The 23,529-nt window shown below is 34.4% G+C and overlaps 1 long non-coding RNA gene across 1 annotated transcript in view; it reads right to left on the bottom strand.

Annotated features, from left to right (window-relative positions):
• Nucleotides 1-23,080, bottom strand: part of LOC106148667 — a 28,542-nt gene extending 5,462 nt beyond the window's left edge. Inside the window, exons 1-2 of the long non-coding RNA XR_001234311.1 lie at nt 23,026-23,080; nt 13,263-13,347 (exon numbers count right to left, since the gene is read on the bottom strand). This is a non-coding gene — a long non-coding RNA (uncharacterized LOC106148667). The remainder of the gene's footprint in view (nt 1-13,262; nt 13,348-23,025) is intronic.
• Nucleotides 23,081-23,529: the final 449 nt, after the last annotated feature.

The following is a 23,529-nucleotide window of genomic DNA, read 5'->3' as shown; positions in this document are numbered from 1 at the left end:
CAGGGCTTCCCGTACACTTAGCATTTTATTTTGAGGTAGGGTTTCCATAAACTGTCCTGTCTAACCTCAAATACACTATCCTCCTGGTTTAGCCTCCTAAGTAGGTGGAATTACAGGCCAGCAACACCACACCTAGACAATATATATTGAAAGAACAATTGAAGTAAACTTTTTCTCATTAAGTAAATTTTTGTAAAGTTGTATAAGTATGTAGTATAAAGATACACTGCTTACTTGGGAATTCAGTTGAACTGAGCAATCACTGAAACTTACCTACTAAAATCATAGGACTTTAAGAAAAAAGGTGGGCTAGGAAAGGGGATCCAGCTACAGAGGCCAAACAACTTGGATGAGGAGCGGCTTCAGGCATTTTGAAATCACAGCTTTTCTAAACACAGTTGAAGCCAGGTGCTAACCTAGTAATTAATCCTAACGTATATTCATCCAGTAATTTGCTTTATACTTTCCAAAAATACTTTTATTAACATGTATAATTTCAAAAATATTATTCTCAAGTGATTGTTGTGTTGTGACAGAGACTGTACCCCTCAACCAAATGACCAAAGATACACTAGCACAGGCTTAATGTACTAAGACTTAATCATGGTCTTTAATTATATCTAAGACTAAACCAAGATGGTGAGGATTAAAACAAAGCATGTGATGCCTGTATAGATGGATAAATATTTTAAAATTTGATGCAACTTAAAACTATAATATTATGTGAAGTAAATCAGGTACACAGATTTCAATATTGCGTGGTTTCTTTTATATGACAAAACCAAGATCTAAATAAAGAGCAAAGTAAGAGATAAATAATAGGAAATAGGGAGATACATCTTTTGGAAAAGAAAAGGAAAGCAAGAGGTGGAAGGAGAAGGGAGGCAGAGCAGGGGAAAAATTGAAAAAATGAGATGAGTTGTGTGCATGTACAAACTCCCATAGGGAACGCAAATACATACCAATAAAAGTTAATTAAAACATAATAAGTAAAAATTATTTATTACCATTACCACTTGAGTGTTGAAGGATAATTTTTTTAACTCAGATACTGAAAGGGAGACTAAGGGTAGAGGCAACAGTAGGCAAATTTTAGTAGTTCAAACTGGTAAGACCATGAACAATAACCATGAATAGGTTTATTCAATGCATAATGTGAACATAGTAGTGTTAATGTAGCAGGAATAAAGTTAAAACAACTAAAGTAAAATGATAAACAACCCTAAAATGTTTTATAAATATAGATAAAGTTTTAAATTATGATAAGTAACAAAATGTACTGAAAGGATCACAAATGCAATCATTTTATTGATATGAAATATGAAATAGACAAATCTGTAGAGATGAAGAATAGAATAGTTATGTTATGCTGTCGGTAGGTATGAGATAGTTAAACCCCGTGGGATTTCTTTTTGGAATCATGAAATTATTCTAAAATTTATTGTTATGATCTATGCAGAAACCTGAGAAATATATTTAGTGATATTGCATTTTAAACTACATATAATCACATGAGAACATATACTATCTTAATACACTCCTACGGCAGGATATACTGTAATGATAAAAGCAACTGTTGAAATATGTCTGAAATTATTTTGTTGATGATAGTTTAGGTATTTTTATTTTGAGGTTGTTGTATACAGTGGAATGAAACAAATGAGAAATTATGCAATAGCCCAGTTCCATTGGCCCTGTTTCTTTTGCGTCCTTGTATTCCTGCAATGTGGTATGTTCAATAACAGATAAATGGTGAAGTAATCTTGCAGCTTTAAACTTCACACTTAAGTAGGAAGTGTCAGTATGAACTCATGTAGTAGGTAGCCATAAACAACTACTTCCTGAAAAAGACTGGAACTAATGCCATTTGCTACTGAAAAGAACCAGGAGTCCTTATTGAAATGACTACCTCTAAGTTTGTGTTAGGCAGTTTACAGAATGAGGTCACAGCACCTCCCAGTAACAAATATCATAAATACTATCTGAGCACAATGCCAAACCCTGGAACAATTTAAGGCTACTTTGGATCAAAGGAGACAATGTAGGGGCTGGGGGTTTAGCTCAGCGGCAAAAGCGCCTGCCTGGCACGCGCAAGGTCGTGAGTTCGGTTCCTGGTACTGGAGAAAAACCAAAGGAGACAATGTAAATATCGATAAAGATAATAACTATACTGAATTTAAACCTACCAAATGTGAGTAAACAACACCTAATGCTAATCACATGCAAAAACACCTTTATAGACACACATAGAATCTTACTTGAACAAATGTCTTGACAGTCAACCAGACTTAAAACTAGACACCATAGCAGCAAAGATCAATGTACAAGACTTACGGAGGTGCCTCACTTGGCTCTTGAGTGGGTCTTATATTTCTGTCTAAAATCTTTGCCTAATAAAACTTTTGCATGTCTCTTTTGAATAATTACCAAGTCCCATCTAATCAAGGAATGAATAATCATTAATTCCTAGCAAATGATTAATAAGATAGAAAGTATTCAATTTTAAATGTGATTTTATAAACCATCCTGAAGAAAAACAATTGGAGCATTTAAATCTTTTAACAAATAAATAAATAAATAAAAATATATATAACATATATGTTAAACTGTTATTGAACGTATGAATGATCAATGTCAGAACAAAATCCATGAAAGCAGTGGGATGTACCACCTGTTCCAGAATAATAAACAGTTTTATTCATTCTATCCTATGACATGGAAAAACATGATTTCCACTCATTAATTTTTGATTCCTGAACTAATTTCAAAAACAAGTGTTGATCAATTCAAACTCAGAAAGTATAAAAAGAAAAATGACTTCAGTTGATATTTAGGATTTGAAATCGAGAAACCTCTAAATGAGTATGTTCAAAAGGCATCTGCAGGAGAAGTAATATTCATAGGTACAACTCATTTACTTTGGAAACTAGGCAGTGCTGTGAAAAACAGGGGCAGAGATAGGTAGGAGAAGCACTGTAGAAATAGCAAAGAGATATTAAAGGCCATGATAGCTGGCAGTGAAGAACTTAGTGTCTTAACTATTGTAAATAATACTGGGTGCTATTTGTGAAAAACACTTCTAAAACTTTATAAAATGACACTTCTCAATTACCTCTCAATTTGAATTCAATGTGTTTATTTCATGAGATATTATATACCAAATATCTTAGTGAAGCTAATCTCAAATTCTGTGTACTTTTCTCTAGTAGGCTAAGATTTAAGAAAATATTTAATTTACATAGTTGAAATAATGATACTCCTTCCATCAAAAGCTGTATGCAGCAGCACAATTTGTAATTGCTAAATTGTGGAAGCAACCCAAATGTCCATCCACAGAGGATCGGTTAAGAAAATTGTGGTACTTTTATATAATGGAATATTACTCAGCTATAAAGAAAGATGAACTCGAGGCCTTTATAGGTAAATGGTCACAACTAGAGACCATACTCATAAGTGAAATAAATCAGACCTGCATGTGCAAGCATTGCATTGTCTCACTAGTGTAAAACCTGAAAGAGTTAATTTAAACTAGGAGGTATGATAGACATTGTGAAATGATAGGAAAGCACTCAAGGGTAAAAGGCAATTGGGATGTGGGAATAGAGAAGGGAAACAAGGAGAAATTTTGTATATAGGTATATACATGATAGTTAACATAGTTGTTCTACCGTCTTCTATTTCTTTGCTGAAAGAAACTGTCAATGAGTCCTTGATTGATCAATATTGCATGTCTCTCTCTATTTTCATGAGAAACCACTTTGAATATATCAATATGTAATACAACAAGCATTGTTAATTTCCTACCACTTTGTTTGTAAAAAAAAAAAATCTGTATACAAATGTTAAAGTTGTGTTTACTTTTATCTTCCAGATAGAAGCACTATGAATATTTTGTTTGTCCTTTTGATTATGTTCATACTCAATACTATTTATATTGTTGAGTAGGCTAATTTGCATTAGCATGGAATTTATCTGTCTCAACAAATTACAAATTAAAAATAATTTTATACTATTTTGATAGGATGCCACTATCTCAGTTGAAATAGAGAAATATTTGACAGCCTTTTGGAGGATAGGCCTTGAATTTGCATGCTCTGAATTCTACCAAGTGTTCAGGCTCTCATTTCTTACTGAAGTGCCATCAGTATGAGGATATGTTTTCCTCTATCTTTATACATCTGTACTACAATCCCGGGGTAACACCAGCCAAATTTCTCTGAAGGCCTTTGGACTAAACAAATATTTAATGTTTTTACCACAGAAATATTTAAAGGTGTGACTATTATCACAGTTACACACAGAGATGTTAGGTATATTTAAATCAGATTAGATAACATGACTTTTAAAAAATTTCTACCAATACTCAGTTTAGTCTAGAAATTTGGATTTCTTGTTATTTACTACTTATATTGGAAAACATAAAATGATTGGTCCATTGACTATTCCCAGTTCAGTAATAGAGTTATGATTTTGGATAGTCCAGTGGTCCACTTTTTATGCCCCACACGTGATAATAAATAGTCTCAAAGGACAGTTTACAGAAACCACCTGATAGAGTTTAAGGAATAGACCTTGACTATGCATTCCTAGTAAGACCTTTGGGAAAAAAAATGAGCTATTGCTTGTTGTGCTGAATTGGCTGGACACATAAGCAAATCTTATCATTACCCCATGGCTGAAAGAAGGTGTAAGGTGTGCATGTTGTCTTACATTTTTTTTTTTAATTTTTTGTATCAGAAATCGAACTCTGGACCTTGCACTAGCCAGGCAGGTGCTTGTGCCAGAGTTGTATCTCTGGCCCTTTACATTTCCTTAGGAAAGGGGGAAAATAATACACATACTACAACATTCAACTGAGCTTGTTTTCTGTATTCCAGAATGATTTTCCTTCAATTATATTTAAAGAATTGATAAATAAATAGGCAGAAAAATAGCCATTCTTGAGAACCAGGAAGTGATCACAAGAGCAAAGAAGACATTAGCAGAGTCCTATGTCTTATTGATTACGGTCAGACTGGTGTGTGAATTACCACACACAAAGCTCCAAAACCCTCCAAAAAGGTGCAAATTTTACTGAAGTTTGACAAAGTCTTGATCTATTGTATCTGTCTGCTTTTTTCAATTAATATTATACTGAGCATTTTAATCTGTTTTGATGCAGCCTGAGACAATCTGATGTAATCAAATTACCCATACACATGCAATGCCCAGTAATTAGAAGGGTCTTGAATTTGATATTTAATGACCCTTCTAACTTTTGGGCATGATTTCTTTACTAATTCTCATTTCTACAACTTTTCACCTTAATTTTTCCCCTAAATTTACAGTGTACATTTGTATGTGTTCATGAGTTTCATTGATATCTTTTAGAATAGGCAGAATATAAATCAGTATTTCTCCATCATTTCTCTCATCAGCCACTACCTCAGTTCAAAAAAATCTCAATGTTTTTACCTCTTCTACAGATGTACCAGGAAATGTGAGTGAGTGAGTCATCGCCATTCCATCAGTTTTTCAGGATGAAACCCCATTTTCCTTGTTAATAAATGAACTCAGGTGCATTTTGGGAGGAAGCATCTATTCCAATGGAAAGAAAAATGGTAGGACAATTATCACTCCTACTCATACTCAGTCTGAGATTCTTTGAAGGGAACCAAGTGCAGCTCAGCCTTCCTTCAACTGTGTCTTGGTTATTTTATTCTCGTTGCTGAGACAAAACATCCAACACTCAGAATTAAGGAAGGAAAAGCTTATTTAGCTCACAGTTTGTGGAAGTTTCATTTCATACTTGGCTGGCTCTGAGGCACAGCGGCACATGGCAGAGGGAAAACGTTCATGGTGGCGAAAGATAGCAAAGCAGCAAGAGCAAAGGGGAGGAATAAGGGCAAGCAGCCTCTTTCCCTCCCTTACACTGTGTGCAAACTACCCGCCCCAGGGCAGGTGTAGCACTCACATCCATAATTCCAAATTGGACCATGGATCAGTCATAAACTCTAAAAGCCCGCCCTATGACTGCATGAGGCTTTGGGGGACATCCAGACACAAAGTATAACAAACAGTTTGCAAAGGATCATTCTTACTGGACTAAAATTTTGGAATTTTGTGTGTGGTGACTCACCAAGCAGTCTGACCCTAAGGAATAAGACATAAGATTCTGTTAATATCTTCTTTGCCTTTGTGATCACTTCCTGGTTGTCAGAGTCATGTTTCCCACCATGTTGGTGATAACTTTCCACATCATCTCCCCTTTGCTTTTTGCATTTAAAATATTTTCCTTGACTCAGCTTATTTTTGCAAAAGCTGTTTGTCATTCTATGTTTGGCATGGTAACACTTTTAGTTTTTTTGCCCCAGATAATTCCTCCACTCGGCTCCATATGTTGTGTAATATAAATTGTTTAACTGAAAAAACATAATAACAGGCTCAGGGAGGGTCTGTCTGCCTTGGTGACTTTGCATTACTTCAGTTAAATACTCAAAGCAACCAATTTGAAGGAAAAGAGAAAAATGCTTTTTATAGCTCAGAGTTTCGGAGGTTAAGGTCCAGAGTTGCGCAGCCCATGGGTGCAGCTTCCAGTTAGGTTGGTACCTTACGACAGGAGTGCAAATAGGAACGAAATCACCAGAAATCTAACTGCAGCAGACAAAAACAGAGAACAACTGTGCCCCCACAGTTCCTTTCAAGGTCGTGTCTTCCCTGACCGATGGACCGTGCATTGCTCCCACATACTACATAAAGCTTCAGCCGCCCTCCTGTAGTGTCCCCGTGGGGATCAAGCCCTTGACTCATAGCCTTTGTGTGCCTGCTCCACCCAAACTGTAGAAGGGTCCAGTTGGCCAAAGTAAACCATTTGCCATTTCAGGAGGACATTTTTGAGACCAATACTAATTACTCAAATACTAGGTCAAAAACCAAATTCTGAGACGTTTTTTGGAGGCAAGGTCTAAGGGCCTGTTTTAAAACTTTATTATAATTTTATTATATTATAATTTATTATAATTATAATTTATTGTTATTATTATAATTACAATATTATTGTTATAATTATTTATTATAATTCCAAACTGTTTGTTATGGTCTGTGTCTGGATGTCCCCCAAAGCCTCATGCAGTCATAGGGTGGGCTTTTAGAGTTTATGATTGGTCCATGGTCCAATATTATTATATTTATTATAATTCCTCACTGATTATGATATACAATTATTTCAGTTCTACTTCTCTTGCCACTAAATGCCCAGTTCTTCTTGCCTGAGATATTGCATTTGATTGGAGCAGAGGTATATGAAGGTGACACACAATTCTGTCCAATGCGGTGTGATGAGAATTTTTCCATGGGGATCACTAGGAAATGTTTACTTTGTCTTCAATGCTAAGACAGAATTATACTTAATTTTATTTTAGTATTTTCATGTGAGGATTCTATTGATGCAGTTTGTCATCACTGAATAAATCCAAGAAGTCAAAGAGAGGTAAACATAAGATGGGAAAGAAAGAGTTGCTAAATGTATTTTACTGAATAAATTAGTCAGTAGTCAGGACTTCTAGAAGTAATTGAATAAGATACTTTTTATCTGATTTCAGTTACTTGCAACTCAGATAGTTTTGATATAATAAACCTATTTACTAAATCAATGATTACAAATATCTAAGGCATAATGAACTGTATACATCTACATTTCTACAGGAAGAAATGATGGAAAAAATAATTAAGCCTCTGTATTAGATATGTATGAATGCTGTGTATTTCAGATTCATTTGTCACTGTAAAATAATCATCTTCTAGTCGTGTGTTAAGGTAATTTCCCACTCAAAATGGAATATTGGAAATCTCAAAAAATACATGAATGTGTTGCTTTTGAGACCAGAAAAAAGAGGTATTTTTTTTAATACATATTACATTTTTTCTTGTTTATGTTCTCTTTAGATGTGAAAAAATTTGAAAGGCATTATTCCCCTATACTTTACTTAAGTCTGATACCCATTTACTTGGCAAAAGTAGAAGCAGTCTCTAAAAGCCTATCAATCTTTTAACCATATATTTTTCCAGGTGAGGAAATAAAGGATGTTATTGGGATATTCGTGTTTTAAGAGAGGTGAACATTATAAACATGGCATTTTCCTTGCTCCGTGGAATTGACTTGAGTGATGACAGCAAACCAGGGAGGTGAAATTTTAAAAAATCTCTTTGAAAATTGCATTAAGCTGATTTGTTCCAATGAGTGCTTCACTGATCAAATATTATCTTTCTGCCATCCATCAACTGACAAGACAGAATCACCAAGTACATATTCCACCAGTACAAAATTTTTCGGGCTTATGAAAATTTGCTGAGATTTGTTATGTGTAAGCCATGGATTGCTGTAGAATTCCTGGAGAGTGACTTATGATAACAATAGGTCAGATACAAACCAGGAACACGGAAAGTGGAAAAGTGATAACACAGAGACATAGATCTTTAGTTCATGTTCAGTGACATTTTCCCCCTGCTTCACATTCTCAAATAGATGTTTGCAGAGGCAAAACTGTCAGTTATATTAATGTTGTTAGAGAAATCAGAGATGGCACGGATAATGGATGAAAGTGTTCACTGACTTTGTCTATACAACATTTGAATGTATAGCTATTGACTTTCTAGAGATTTCAATTTAAATATATATTTTAAATAAGTTATTCAAATGTATAATATTAATATAGACATTCATATTTACATATCAAATATAATTATATATTTAAAATATATATAGTTGAAAGTATTTCAATATTTAAATGTTTATTCAGTATATAGCTTGGCATAGGGCAGTATAAATTATATTAAACAACTATTACTTTTGGTTTGTAGCATTCAATTTAAAATAAAACAACTGAGTTTAATTCTTTCCATAGAGAATATTAATTGGGCTTAACCCAATTAATTCCTTAGCCTAATTATAGAAAAACAGATTTGACAGATTTTCAACAGAAATTTGCATACTTGAGCCCTTATAATCATTTCAGAGAACTCAGTTTGAGCATTATGATCCTGGTTAATGTTGAGAAATAATCCTATGCCTGCAATCTCGTCTACATTTTGCTACAGCACTTTTGACGATACTATGATTTTTTTGCTTGTTTCATAAGCTATATAAAAATTTCACTCAGGTTTTATTACTCTGTGAAAAACTTTCCCTAATGGTTTAGTAAGCATCCTTTTATAGGATAATTAGGCCGGTGAAACTCATTATGTTTATATACTTGCCCTAACTGTCAAGGAGTCAAGCTCAAAGATCCATGTGCATTTCTAGTTGTTTCCTCAGGTTAGATTCTCCGAATTAAATGTTTCCTTGTCACTACATATCATTCTTGTGTTTTTGCTAAGGTTGTTGAGGTCTCATTGGTAATTAAAATTGTATGCATTGCAGGGTACAAATTAATGATTTTATACACATTATGCAATATTCAACATAAGCCAAGTAACTTGTACAGCACCTCACACAGTTCTATGAGTTTGGAGAAAACATATAAAGGCTTTAGCAGATTTCAAATTTCAAATATACACTGCACTATTGGTAACTGTTGTTACATTGTAGTACATATCCCTGCCTTCCACAAGGGATTTTTAAGTTTTGGATTTTACATTTCTATTTTTATTCAATTTTTCTCTCAGGTATGATAAAGATCAAATTTATTCTTTGGAATATGCACATATGTCTTTCCAAGTTTTTTTATTTAAGAGAATATTCTTTCCTTGTGTGCCTTCTTGGTGTCCTTGTAGAAAATTAGTTCTGATTTTAAGTGTGTGTTTCTTTCTAAATTTTCCATTCTGTTCCGCCGGTGTTTAAAACTATTTTTATGCTTGTACCATATGCCTTTTATGTACACATTACAAAGTTACCTTTATAAACTTCATGTGTGTGTGTGTGTGTGTGTGTGTGTGCATGTATGTTAGATTCACTTGGTCTATATTATTGTTAAATATAGTTGTATCTGCATTGATTTCACATCTAAGTTTCTGTCCATTATTGTAAGTGGAATATTCAACTCCCACACACTATTTTATCACTGTCACTTTCTGTGTTCAGATGGACATATTTAGGTTCTGTAATATTTGGATCTAACTCGGTAATGATTTTTATATCTTACTGTACCATTGACCCTTTTATCATTTTAATTAGTTTATTTATCTCTAGATATTGTTTTAGATTGGAATATATTTTTGTTTTATATAAATTAAACCATTCTTGCTTTTCTTTCGGTTAATTTATGCATGAAATGCTCTGCCTGTTGTTACAATTTGAGCCTGTGTAGTTTTAAATCCATAGGGTTTTCTTTGTGGAGAGTAAAGTGTCTGATTTTTTTTTTAAACATCCGTTTAGCCGCCCTGTACCTTTTAACTTATGAGGTTAATCTATTTTTATATTTCAGGTAATTATTGAAAAGTGAGTACTTACTGTCATTTTGCTACTGCTATTCTGTTTTGAGTTGTTTTCATCTTATTTCTTTTGTTCTTCTCATTTGTCATTTAATTGTTATTTCAAGGCTTGCAAAACGTTTTCTATTTCAAGTTAAAAATAACCTCGTTTCACATTGCTACTCCTCCCACACTCTTTGTGTTCTTGTAGTCAGATTGCTTGTTTATACTGCGTTTTAAAAATGTATTATTAGGGCTAAAAGTAAACTATGCACCACTATTACAGGGTTACACCAGTCTGTATATGACAATTTAGTCACTTTGGGCCTTGACTTTGCCCGTTCCTATGCATTTATCTTCCTCTTTAGTTGCTTGCGGGAGGGGTTTGCCCCTTATCTACGGAAGCTGTGAGGGTTGTCAGTTCTACTGAGGTCCTCTGGAGAACACACCAGAGGGACCCGTGATTACCTTCACAAGGTACTTGCTGATCACCTGCAGCCTTCGGCATTCTTCCTGGTCATCTTCAGACATTTCAGCCATGCTAAATTCCCCAGAACTATGTGGTGTGAAACCAAGCGATGTCCTGTAGGCCCTGCCTAAAAGTTGAGGAGAACTCCCTGCTGCCTGCTCACATTTACCTCGGCAAAACTCTGCGCATTGCTCAGGGAGTTTCTGGCCCTGAGCTAGCAGAGCCAAGGACGAGATGAGGCTGCCTAAAATGAGTCCTCCTCCTTCCCTTTCTATGTGGCTATTATTATTTTTCTTCTCCACTTTCTCATCTTCTTCACTGAACCAATGAGCTCTCTCCCAATAAATTTTATGTGTGAATAGCTGGTTCATTGTGGGCATTTTGTATGAGGATGAAGACTAGGATCTTCTGGTGTGCTATCTTGCTGAAGGGAAGATTTAGTATTTTTTAAAAATTATTTTGCTTTAATTTTTCTATGGGATTATTGTAATTCCAGTTTTATCACACTAGCTTTCAAATTACTTTTCTCACTGTGTAGTAGATTGATCTGATTTAAGAAAACTTGTTTTGATATAGCTATTATTATTTGTATATTTATGCTATTTACATAAGAAGGGAGGAAATTGGAGAGAGCAAGATTTTAAAATGTGGCCTGAGATGGAGCAATAATTTCATTTCGTAGGTCTGGATTGAATTCAAGCTTTATAACGTTAGATACTGCACTCCAAACTGTATTCCAGGAAAAATACAATTCATTCTGTTGTAAAGAACAATCTATTTTTTAAATTCCTTTTCCTGACTTTGTTCTTTCTCCTTTTTTTTCTTAGTTATCAGCTTGATTAGCTTCACAGATGCCTACGAGGTTGGTAAACCACACTTCAGGGTGGGTAGAGGGTGTGATCTTGGAGACCATATCTATAAAGCACCCTTCCCAGTCCTTGTCACGGCCTAGGAGGTTTATATTTGTAATCTCGTGAAAAGTTCTTGGAATTCCAATCTACCACTTCCAGTGCAACCCATGGCAAGAATAAAGACACTAAGGCATATTTGTAGTTATGGGGAGCCAAGGGGTCCACCCACAGTGATGGTCATCCAGAACAAAGGTGTCCACCCAAGGCCCAATCCAGGTTTTATTCATTCATGAAGAGAGTGGCTTGAGCATGAGTGACTGTGAGAACCTTGAGAAGTAGGTGAGTGCCATGAGCTGGCTAGGCAGGAGACGTGAACTCACCTCTGAAAATGCAGAGAGAAGGATATGCAGAAAAAGTACACTTGATCTTAGCCAAAAGACCGAGAAGCAATTTGCAGAAAGAGTAATCTGCATAACACAATTGAGATAGTATCTAATATTTTATGGTCAGTGTTTCAGCTGTGATGTGTAATCTGTTAAGCCCCAAGAAGTCATAGCCTCTCTCCTGAGGCTTGATCCAAGAGGACACTGTGGAGCATTGTCTCACACATCCCGCCTCATCCCAGCTCACTTCTGGGAACAACAGGGACCCAGGGAAACAGCTGCCATCTTCAAAGACTAACATCAGCACCTTGGCTAGAGCAATATGCATTGCTTAAAGCCAATTGAAGGGATAAGAAAAGGGTCCCAGCCAACTCGGTACACATCAATGCATGGAAATGGGGTCAGGCTCAGCCAAAATGGCGGCAATTGCTCCTCTTTCAAGGAGAATCTCCTAGGTGGTCCTCCATACACAGCTGCTCCCCAAACCCTTCCTCTCTGGTTCATTTTTGTGTCTCTCTGCTTCTTGAATGCTATGTGGTTGATAGCTTCCCTCTGGCCTGCTCGTCTGTCCGTTGAGATGTTTTTGCCTTGGAGCCCATTATGCCCTGAATCCTTTAAAGCTGGGAATGAAAATCAACCATTCTTCCCTCCTTTAAATTATAAGCATCATGTATTTTGTTCAAATAATGGAAAACCTACCAATAAATTCCCTTCCTCTCTCCTCCCTTCCCCTTCCTTCCTCTCCTTTGCCTTTCCTTCTGTTCCTTTTTCTTCCTTCCCCTTAACTTCTGTTTTTAACTGTTGCCTTTATTATATATTTTTCTTCTTTCTTTCAGGAAATATTTGTTGAGTAAATATTTATGTTGTATCATCATTGCTCTAGCTGCTGAAAAAAAGAGTCTCAGAGAAAAAAGCCTGAGACTGCATGTATCCAACCGAGAGGAAAAAGTGTTTCTCTCCTCTCATTTCCATATTGAAGGAGGGAAATTAAAAATTAAAAACAACACAATCATATATGCATAAATTTTGTATTTGTAACATATCACAAATAAATCTTCTCTTTTAATACTGAGCTCATTTTTAAGATTTTGCTATTTTTGAATATCTAGGCAAGAAAAGCAAAGTTCACATCTTGCAATAAAAACTCTTACCACATGGAAATATTTAACTTACCACTCTGAATCCTGTGAGATATATGCTTTTAGAATTTTTTTTGTCGTTGTTTTCACGTGACTCCATTCATTTTCCATGTCAAAGTCTAAAGAGTAAAATTTTCAAACATCATGAAATTCTGCTAAGTAACCAACCAAGTACATATTTAATGCTCAGTATGAGGTATTACTTCTGAGAAACCCTGGCAATTGTGGAAAATGTACCTTATCCCATGTTAATGCCCCTAATTGCAGATTCACTATCATTTTGTAGTTATTTATAAGCTCTTAGCTGCTGCCTTTTCTCCCTCTCGTTTTCTTCCTGTTACTCACTTTCTGTCAGAAAGGATAATTTTTAAAATTGTTCCTTCAAAATTTCATCCGGCCTTTGACAGTTCACCTCTAATTTTTAGAGTTCCTCTTAATGGTGATGATGTGTCTTCCAACGTGTTCCCAGGAATATTCAATTTAATGTCATTTTACAATTCAAAAATAAGTGGTCCACTGCACACTTCATTCAGAAAATGATTCAATGCCATTTGTTCATTTATTTATTTCAGTTCTTTTCAGCGTTCAGGACATTACTCAGTGTTCTTAACCTGACCCTTTTAGTCCACTGAATATGGAATAATTGAGATATAGTCAAGCATTTATTTGTGTCCTCTGTGTATTAATTTATCTTCTGTGAGCCTTTCTCATAAATCTCTTTCTGTGGCATTACTTTCTTTCTTCCTTTCTTTCCTCCTCTTTTTTATCTCCTTAACTTTGTTAAAAAATTGAATGCTGAGTAAGAAACATACAGTCATTATAAAATGCTCATTGAATTCTTAGAACCCATATAGTTTTAGGTAGTTTATGCATTTAACTTTTATACTCAGCCTGTGGCATAATGTAATATTTTATATACATTTCACTGCTGTGCAATTTAAACTAGAATTGTAACAAGCATAAGGTAAAGTAATTGGAGAATGGAAAAAAAAGGATTCTGGTTCTAGCAGGACTCCTTTTTGTTGTTAAACTGCTTTGGATTCTGAAGTCATGAGAACTTTAAAGTGTAACGCTATTTGCTTTCAGGACAGTATTTCACTTCATGAAAACACACGATTGTCAGGCAAGCATTGCTATCAGTCCGGTTTTGCAGACGTTTCCCATGAGAATCAGTGAGAGGAACGTCTTGTATGAGTATTAATTAGATAGAATTGGGATTCAACCAGAAGTTTTCTGACTGTAATTTATCCTATTCCTCACACTGCATTGCCACAGTCATCAAGTACATTAGACTAATATTTGGAAAATTGTATATTGCATATTACTTAGAAAAAAAATTATATCAATGTATTCAACAAACAATGTTGAGTATTCAATTTATGGTATTTCCGTAAAGCAGAGGCATAGGGTGATATGTAAACACAGCAGTAAATAAAATATCCTATTAGTTAGATATTCTCTTCTAACTTTAAATTATTTCCATTGTATTCTTTTAAAATCTTGATCATTTCTACTTTGAGAAATCTTGACAGGATTAAAATAGATATATGGCTCCATGGAGGATGTTTCTATAGTAACAGCAAACATATAAAGAAGGAAGCACAAACATGTAGTGTTCCTTTCAAACAAAAAGATATATTTATTCTGTTTATAAACCTAATCTCATGGTGCACTTAGTGCGATGCTGATATTCAGTGTTTTCTAGTTAATATGTCTTAAAAGTCTATATGTTGTTGTTGTTCTTAAAAGGTACTTGACATTTGCATTTTCCATCGTGAAAGGAAAATAAGAGCAAATAAAAGAAACGGTATGTGGACGTGTGGTGGAGCTTTCATACACTTTCGCGCTACTGTTTATCTCTCCTTCCATCACCCACGCACACAATTCCAAAAGAGAATGCATCCAGCAACCTGTTTCTGAGCAAACACTAGGATATTAATGATCACTCCCTCTCACTCTGACAAGATCCTCCAGGTTCTTCCTGTAGAACTTCTGTGTATTTTTGAAAGTAGCTAATATGGACTCACATGGCTCTAAACTCAAATCACTGAGAGTTTATGAGTGATTTTGTAGGCTGATGGTGTTTATATTGATTATATCTGGTACTTTGAGAACAACAGGCTAAAATTTGAAATGGGCATCTTTCTATAATTAGCTTCGTAATGATAGGTCACATTTCTCAGCATGGCTATTATCTAAAAATGTGCCAGGAATGAACAGTGTAATTCACAGGAAATCTAATTTACATTTTATTATCAATAAAAAGTTTCCATATATTATACTGTTATATATTTGCTTCTAAAATAATAATGCTGTCAAGATATTAGTAAAGTCAAAATCATCTTATTTTGTTTAAATTTTTTGCTATGGATTTATCTGGTTATATGGTATTCATGTTATAAGGATTTGAATTTGTCATTTCTCTTTCATTAACAAATTACTTAAAATTTTCTTCAAATGATTTTCCCAGTTGTTTTAGATGCAGAGTCTATGTGCATTACTCTAATTTTTTTTTAATGACAAGTACCTTCTGTGTAACATATTTAAGGCATTTATTTTAGCCTTTGAGATGTGAAGATCCTCCCATATGTTACACCTTGTGTCTAGATGTCCCCCTAAAGCCTCAGGCAGTCATAAGGGGGACTTTTTCAGAAGTGGCTCAATCTACCATATATGATTGATTCATGGTGCAATGTTAGGATTAAGGGTGGGTGATTACTAAATCAGCCAACTGATCAGTTGGGTACCACCCTAATCCCAGTAGCCTGGTACAATGTAAGGTACAGAAAGAGGCTTGTCTTGCCCCCTTATTGCTTTGCTACCTTCTGCCCACTATAAGCTGTTCTCCTTGAAGCCAGACAGGTATGGACTGAAATCTCTATAAACTGTGAGCTAAATAAATCCCTCCTTCAACTTTGGCTGCCAGGTATTTAGTCTCAGCAATGAGAAGCACAACAAAGACATCACGCAAATCCAACTGTCAGAAAGCAAGCATTTCATTTTATGTGGGAGTGTTGCCTGACAGCCTAATGGTTAAATAACATATTTAAACAATTTTACTATATTAAAGAATTTTGTCTAATGTATTTGAGGTTACTTTCTTCCCTAGAATAAATGATATATATTAGAAACTTACAGGGCCTGGGGATTTAGCTCAGCGGCACAGCACCTGCCTGGCAAGTGCAAGGTCATGAGTTCAATTCCCAGTACTGGGAAAAAAAAAAAAAATTAGGGCTGGGGATTTAGCTCAGCGGCAAAGCATCCGCCTGGCAAGCACAAGGTCATGAGTTCGGTTCCCGGTACCGGAGAAAAACCAAAAAAAAAAAAAATTACAGTTGATGTTCATTGCTTAACCTGTCAGTTTTAATTTCAGAAACTACAATGCTCATAAGTCAGTGCTGTACTAGTATAAAACCTGAAAAAGTTAATTTAAACTTGGAGATATGATAGACATGGTGAAATGATAGGAAAACACTCAAGGGTAAAGGGCAACTGGGATGTGGGAAAAGAGAAGGGAAAGAAGGAGAAATTTTGTATGTATGTATATATAGGGTAGTTAACACAGTTGTTCTACTGTCTTCTATTTCTTTGCTGAAAGGAACTGTCAATGAATCCTTGATTGATCAATATTGCATGCCTCTATCTGTTTTCATGAGAAACCACTTTGAAGATATCAATGTGTGATGCAACAAGCATTGTTAATTTCCTCCCACTTTGTTTGTAACTCTGTACTGTCTGTACTGTTCTTTTGCTATTTTGTAAGAGGTTGTCTGTCTGTTAATGTTTTCCTCCTTTTATTTTTAAAATAAAAAAATGTCAGTGCTGTAAGCAAGCATAGCTTTTTACATAGTTTAAACATCAGTTCTGGTTTCTTCAGTTAATAATTCTGTGATTTTATTACCACATTGTACCTAAATGAAGAATGAAAATTAATTATCAATCTTGTATTTCTCATTTAAAAGATTATGGTGGAAAACTCCAGGAAATGTTCCCTATAAATGACATTCCTCTTTAGAAACTTTCACTTAAAGAATTTTTCTCTTGCTGCAAAACTTTGCTTTTTCTTTCAGTATTGAAAACAATTTTTCTCCTGATTGGAAGGAGTCCGTCTTGCTCTGCCTGAAATGTTGATATAAATGGAAGATTTAGCATTTTCTTTTCTACCACTTATCATTTGTATTCCTCCCACTACCCCAAATCGTGTTCGTGTTACAATCTTTCATAATTGGATCTACATAGGTAGAAAATCCTCTACCAGTTACAGAAAAACTAGGTTTTCTATTTCATTGTACAATATTGTCCAACTCTCCATTTGTGATTATTTTTAGAAAGCTGAAATTCACTTTTTAATAGAATACATTTCACTTGATAAAAACTAGAAAAATAATTAATCTAACACCAAAATTTGTACCTTCATCATTTTAAATTAATTTCATAGTTGCAGTAGTAGCAAATTCAGAAAATTCAGAAAGCAAATTCTACTATTAGCTTGTACCAGTGTGTGCCAATTTCTGGACTAGAATTCTTGCAGTCATGCATAAGTTTACGTAGATATGCAAATATTTAAGCACATATTCATTGTCTCAGTTACTTTCTGATGGCTGAAACACAATAGTTAGCACTCACAAGTTAAAGGAGGAAAGGCTGATTTTGTCTACTGGCTTGTAGAGATTTCAGTACAAAATAAGCAGAGAAACAGTACACAGGATAGTGGCAGGAGGCAGAGAGAGAGACCAAAGAACAAGAAATGGCGCTGTGCTTTCCTAGAACCATTTACCGACTTGGAAGGTTGAGATGACTAAAAATGTTCTATATGTCTGGGATCAATGAAAATAAAGCTGATAGTTTTGAGAAGTATGAAATTTGCAAAGATCCTAGTGTCTTTGATTAGGTTAATTTTTGAGAATCTGTTATTTTTGTACAAAACCAATCAATAAATACTCAGAAAAGAGTTGCTTTATCTGGCATGCAGACAGAAAAAAAATGAGTGACGAAAAAAGCAAGAAGGAAATGTGTTCCAAGCAAGGGTACTAGATAAATCTCTATAATGTAACCTTAAAGAAATTGAGATGTATAGCTTAACTGGCATAAAAGACAAAATAATTGTCACACAGATGCTCAAGAAAATCAGGGGAATAACCAATGAACAAAGTGTGAACTTTAACAAAGAAAAAATATTGAAAAATGCCAAATGGAAATTTTGCTGTTGAAATATTACAATGCCTGAACTTGATAATTTGCTACCATGGTTCTACAGCAGAGTATACGAAGCACGAGAAAGGATTAGCAAACTGAAAGATAGGCTATTGGAAATTATACACACGATGAGCCCAAAAGAAAAACAAAGAAACAAACAAAAAACCAGAAAGACTTAAAGAAACTTCAGGTTTTTATAGGACCTGATTTAGGAGAAGACAGTCCTTATGTAAGCCTCAGAAGGAAAACAAAGATGGTTATAAACTCTGATTCAAAGAATGATGAAAATTTCCCTAATATTGAAAATAATGCACAAATAATTCCAGGATGCTGACTGTTCCCACATAAATTGATTCCAAAGTTGTACGCATGAATACGGAATATAATCAGTTTGATAAAAGTGAAAAGAAGACAATTTGAAAAGCAGAAAAGTGGTTTATCATGTCATCAGGAACCTCCTTACATTATCAGTAGATGTTTCCAGGAGGAACCCTACAGTTCGGCAACGTATGTAATAATACATTCAAAGTGATTAAAATTAAAAAATAGAAGTAACTGCAAACAAAAATACCAGCAATACTTTTCTATAAGAGTGAAAGAGAGATAAGACTTTCCCAGGCAACAAAAGCTGAAGTTCATTGCCACTAGACTTTCCTTACCAGAATTTTTTTATGGGACAGTACACTCTGCATGTAGAAATTATTGCTGCACATTTACTTGTGTAAACCAAAATATACATGAGGCATTTGCCACTTTATATGTATTTGTGTAATCTGTACTCATGCTTTACTTCAGATGAAAAATGACCAAAATGTACAAAGTTCTCCTTGTACTTCCTAAGTTAAGTTTTAACCTTTCTGATTTTGGTTACTTAAGTGTGGAATCAGGAATATATTACTAAATTAAAATAACTGTAAATAATAAAAATAATAATAAGAAACATATTTTTAATACATCAGACCTTGGCATATATACAGAATTCCTTTCAGCACTCACCATAAAACCATGAGAAAAGTGTTATTTTGTAGTTTTAAATTTAGAGATGAAGATGTGTACATAATAGCAATTAAATATCTGTTCTAAAATTCTTAGAGCTAGTAAATGACAAAGAATTCTTTTTTTATACTGTACCTTAAAATTTCAAATATAGTATTAAGTAACATGATATATTTATAGTAGTATACGGTTCAGAAATCTTTGGAGTTGCAGTTAGTAGAGTCAATGCTCCAACTCGCACAGGCAAATGGTAGAGATTTTATATTATGTAAAGAAACCATCTAAGACAGGATAGGGCATACCTAGGAATTAACAATGTCTTGGCTGAAACCATAGTCTGGTATCATGTGTCTGTTTATAGTTAATCCTCAAGGGAATTTTCTGCTCACTGTTTGGATCCTTGACCTGTCTTTCTGGCTGAAGTCTCATAATATTGCACCTTGCAGTCCTGCATGAAGCAAATGGCTGGACAGAAGAGAGAAACAGCTCTTCAAATATATGTTTCAGTGTTACCTGTATTTCATTTGTATAAAATTATAGCTGTTTGAAAAACAAACAATAAATGGGTCACAGGAACTGTAAAGAAAGCATTCAAAAAATGTCACATATAATCATTTGCACTGAGTTTAGAAAAAATGCTTTTTTATATCTTATGAATTCCCATTTTTTCACTCCCACCATGTTCTTTTAGTCATTTCTCAGTAAATACTGTGGACATTGTTAATACTTCTACAACTCCCACCATTTGAGGTTTCTCTTATAGACATGCATCTTTAGCTGAAGAATGTACAGGAAATAAAGGGCTTGAACTACTGTATACCTCTGTATACAGAATAAAGTTATGATTTCTCTCTTTTTATTTGTTTAATTTTTGTTTATTTTGAGACAGAGTTTTGCTACGTAGTTCAGGCTGACCTTAAACTCACTGTGTAGTCCTGGCTGTCTCAAAAACATGGTGATCTTCCCATCTCAGCCTCCTGGGTGCTGAGATTCTAGGTGTTTGCCACCATGCCAGGCTGAAGTTGTGATTTTTCTTCCACAGATTTCATTTTCCTTGGAATGAGATGGGGAAAGACACCCATTGGGTAGTAATCACACTAAATAAGGCTCATCCCTCATAACACAGTTATAGATCACCTGTGTATGAATTCCTCCTTGTGTTTGCAGCCAAAGTGTATTTCACATCCATGGCAGCAGGATTGTAAGTGAGGAACTGAAGACAGAATTATCATATGATTGTTTTTCCACTGGTGCTCCAGAGCATGTCCCCACCTGAATATGAATTTCAAATTCTAAATCCAAAGACAAATAAATCTTTTCCTTCCTCATTATCAGAGATTAGGCATGTAGGTTTAGATAATCTACAGCTGACTCCAATGCCCTAGCGATCTGAAGAAATTAATGACTTCTAAAATTAAATCAAAGCAGTGGGGGATGTATTAGAGCCATGATTTCCACATTTTTCCCAAGAAGAAAAATGCATTGGCAGCTCCTAAACACACAGTGACAATCTTGATAAAAGATCAATTTAAAAATAATCTCAGGAGCCATCCTTTAGGAATAATGTTTTCTGAGGTGCTTCAAAATTTCCCCCAAATTATCTAAGCCTTAAAAGAAAAAAATAGTTCCTTCTAAAACATTGCATTCATCTAGGAAAAATTTAGGTTGATGGGGAGTACCTTTCTTCTGTTTAGCATACTTTGGGAATATTTCTGTTTGTTATCATTGGAATTTGGAAATAGAAAATGGTGGAGAAAGATCTGGGTTGTTCCCTCGTTAGTGCAATAATGAATCTGAGCACAAATGCTGTGTTAAATCTTTGTTTTGTTTTCATATGTATCACCTGAGTAGAGATAAAATGTACATCAGTCAGGGAAAAAAAAAATACCCAAAATGCTGAACTTGCTTTTACTATAAGTAGAACCAATTACTTTCCTGGCTATTGTACACACATAAAGGGTATCTGACGCCCAAGAAAGTTGCACATTACAGGCACGAGCTGGTCTCACTTGTAAGACCTAATTACTGTTGTCAGTGTCATTTCTAGGTCATAACTGTGCTTTGTAAGCTGATAATTTTTCCAAACAGCCCTGAGACTGACATTTACAATAATCCTATATAGTTTTCATCAAACTCATAATGCTTTAATAATAATGTAATCTAAATAAGTACATGCCCATACATTTCCAAATCCATTTCCTTTTTTCCCTTAGAGTAACTTTATTTCACATAGAGCCATATTTTTCAACACTGAATTGATTTTCATAATCATTACATCTTTTCTTTATGGGCCAGGGATATACCTCAATAGCATAAGCCTTTGCCTGGAAAGTCTGAGGTCATGAGTTCAATTCCTGGAAAAAAACAAAAACAAAAACAAAAAAATCCTTTTCTTTACAAGGATTTTGCTTTTCTTCAACTTTTGCATATATAAGTATATGTAAAGAAAGCATTAAAAAATGTAGCACATAATCATTTGCATTGAATATATATATGTATATATATATATACATACACAGGCATACATAGACACAATTTCCTCCTTAAAATACAAATATTTCACCAGTGAACTTTAGTTTCACTCATTTAGATGGTCTTCTATCAAGAGTTACTTTAAAAAACTGTTAATATAGTTATTAAAATATACTTTAAGATCAAGAATTTTAAGCAAAATTTCAAATATAATATGTAGGTCTAAGTGTCATTTTTTATTATACATATGCTTATAGTGAGGTTAAGTACATATGCTGTACTTTCTTAGTAAATTATTAATTAATAATTGAATGATATATTGAATATACTGATATCTTTTCTTTTTTTTTTTTTTTTTTTTTGGTTTTTCTCGGGTACTAGGAACCGAACTCACGACCTTGCGCTTGCCAGGCAGGTGCTTTGCCGCTGAGCTAAATCCCCAGCCCCAAATATACTGATATCAATGAGTTCATAATTCAATATTTTTGTATCTTCTAAGGTACATAGTACTATGTATCTTTCAAAGTAAATAATTTCACTTATCCCTATACTGTAAAAAGTTCTGGTAAAAAGAGTACAGTGTAGTTATATTTACTATTTCTGACTACCCTCCTGTCATGTAAATGGTAAAAGATTTCCATGAATTTGGCATAGCCTATATTTAATTAAAACAGTAAAATTACAACTTCAGTGAAATATTTTTCTCGTTATACCATTTAACTTGTTAAGGTGTAGGACAGACTTTAAGATCTCTACTAGAAAAAAAGTTATAACACATTTTTCAGATCTAATACTTTTAAACATAATAAAGTTGAGTAATTGATGGAACTGATTAAGATTCTTCTCAAAAAATGTAAGATATTGATGACATTCAAGTTAACTCTGTTTTAAAAACCTAGAAGTTGTATAGTAGTTAGCTTTCCCATGGATAACACACAATCCCAATATCCACGATTTAAGGTAGAAATGTTAGCTCACAGCCTCAAGAGGTTCAGTCCATAACCATCTAGTTCTAAGGAAGAAAATCCACAGTATAATGATGTGGTAGTGCAAAGACAGAAAACAGACCAAGAAAATAGTGCCATAGTGGAATAGGCAAGGAATCATATATAATACCCAAGGTCAGGACTTACACAGACATACACAGGCATGTGCTCTACTAATCTGCTAGGCTTTTCTGAATCCAGTGAAGTTGACATATCAGGATTAAAGGTCAAAGGGAAAATTTTCCACTCATGAAACCAGGGTGTATTATGGAGCAACACTAATGTTGACATGGAACTGCTGACTCAGAATTAATCAATGGTGCAAAATAGAGATCCTATAAATGGATGACTTTAACAGATAACACAGGTTGCATATCAGGTCCTAGGGGAAAGATGGGGAAGTTGAAAATAAATGGAGCTGGAGAAAAGCAACCTTGAAAAAAGATAGAATCAACTCAAAAATTCATTTTTTGTATACAGACCAATTTCAGATGAGATGAAGTTTTGAAGTTATGAAGTAAGAATAACAACTAACTAACTAGCCAGCCATGAAAATATTGACTAGAAATATAATCAATATTTTAGATACTTTGCAAACTAGAAAAATTCCTTAAAAATAACAGAGTGACTTTGAAAGAAATATTGACATAG

This window comes from Chinchilla lanigera, unplaced genomic scaffold (assembly GCF_000276665.1).
Source record: "Chinchilla lanigera isolate Chin_1 unplaced genomic scaffold, ChiLan1.0 scaffold00025, whole genome shotgun sequence".
NCBI classification, from domain to species: Eukaryota; Metazoa; Chordata; class Mammalia; order Rodentia; family Chinchillidae; genus Chinchilla; species Chinchilla lanigera.
The sequence above is the reverse complement of the archived record's forward strand: the minus strand, read 5'-3'. Positions and strand labels throughout refer to the sequence as shown.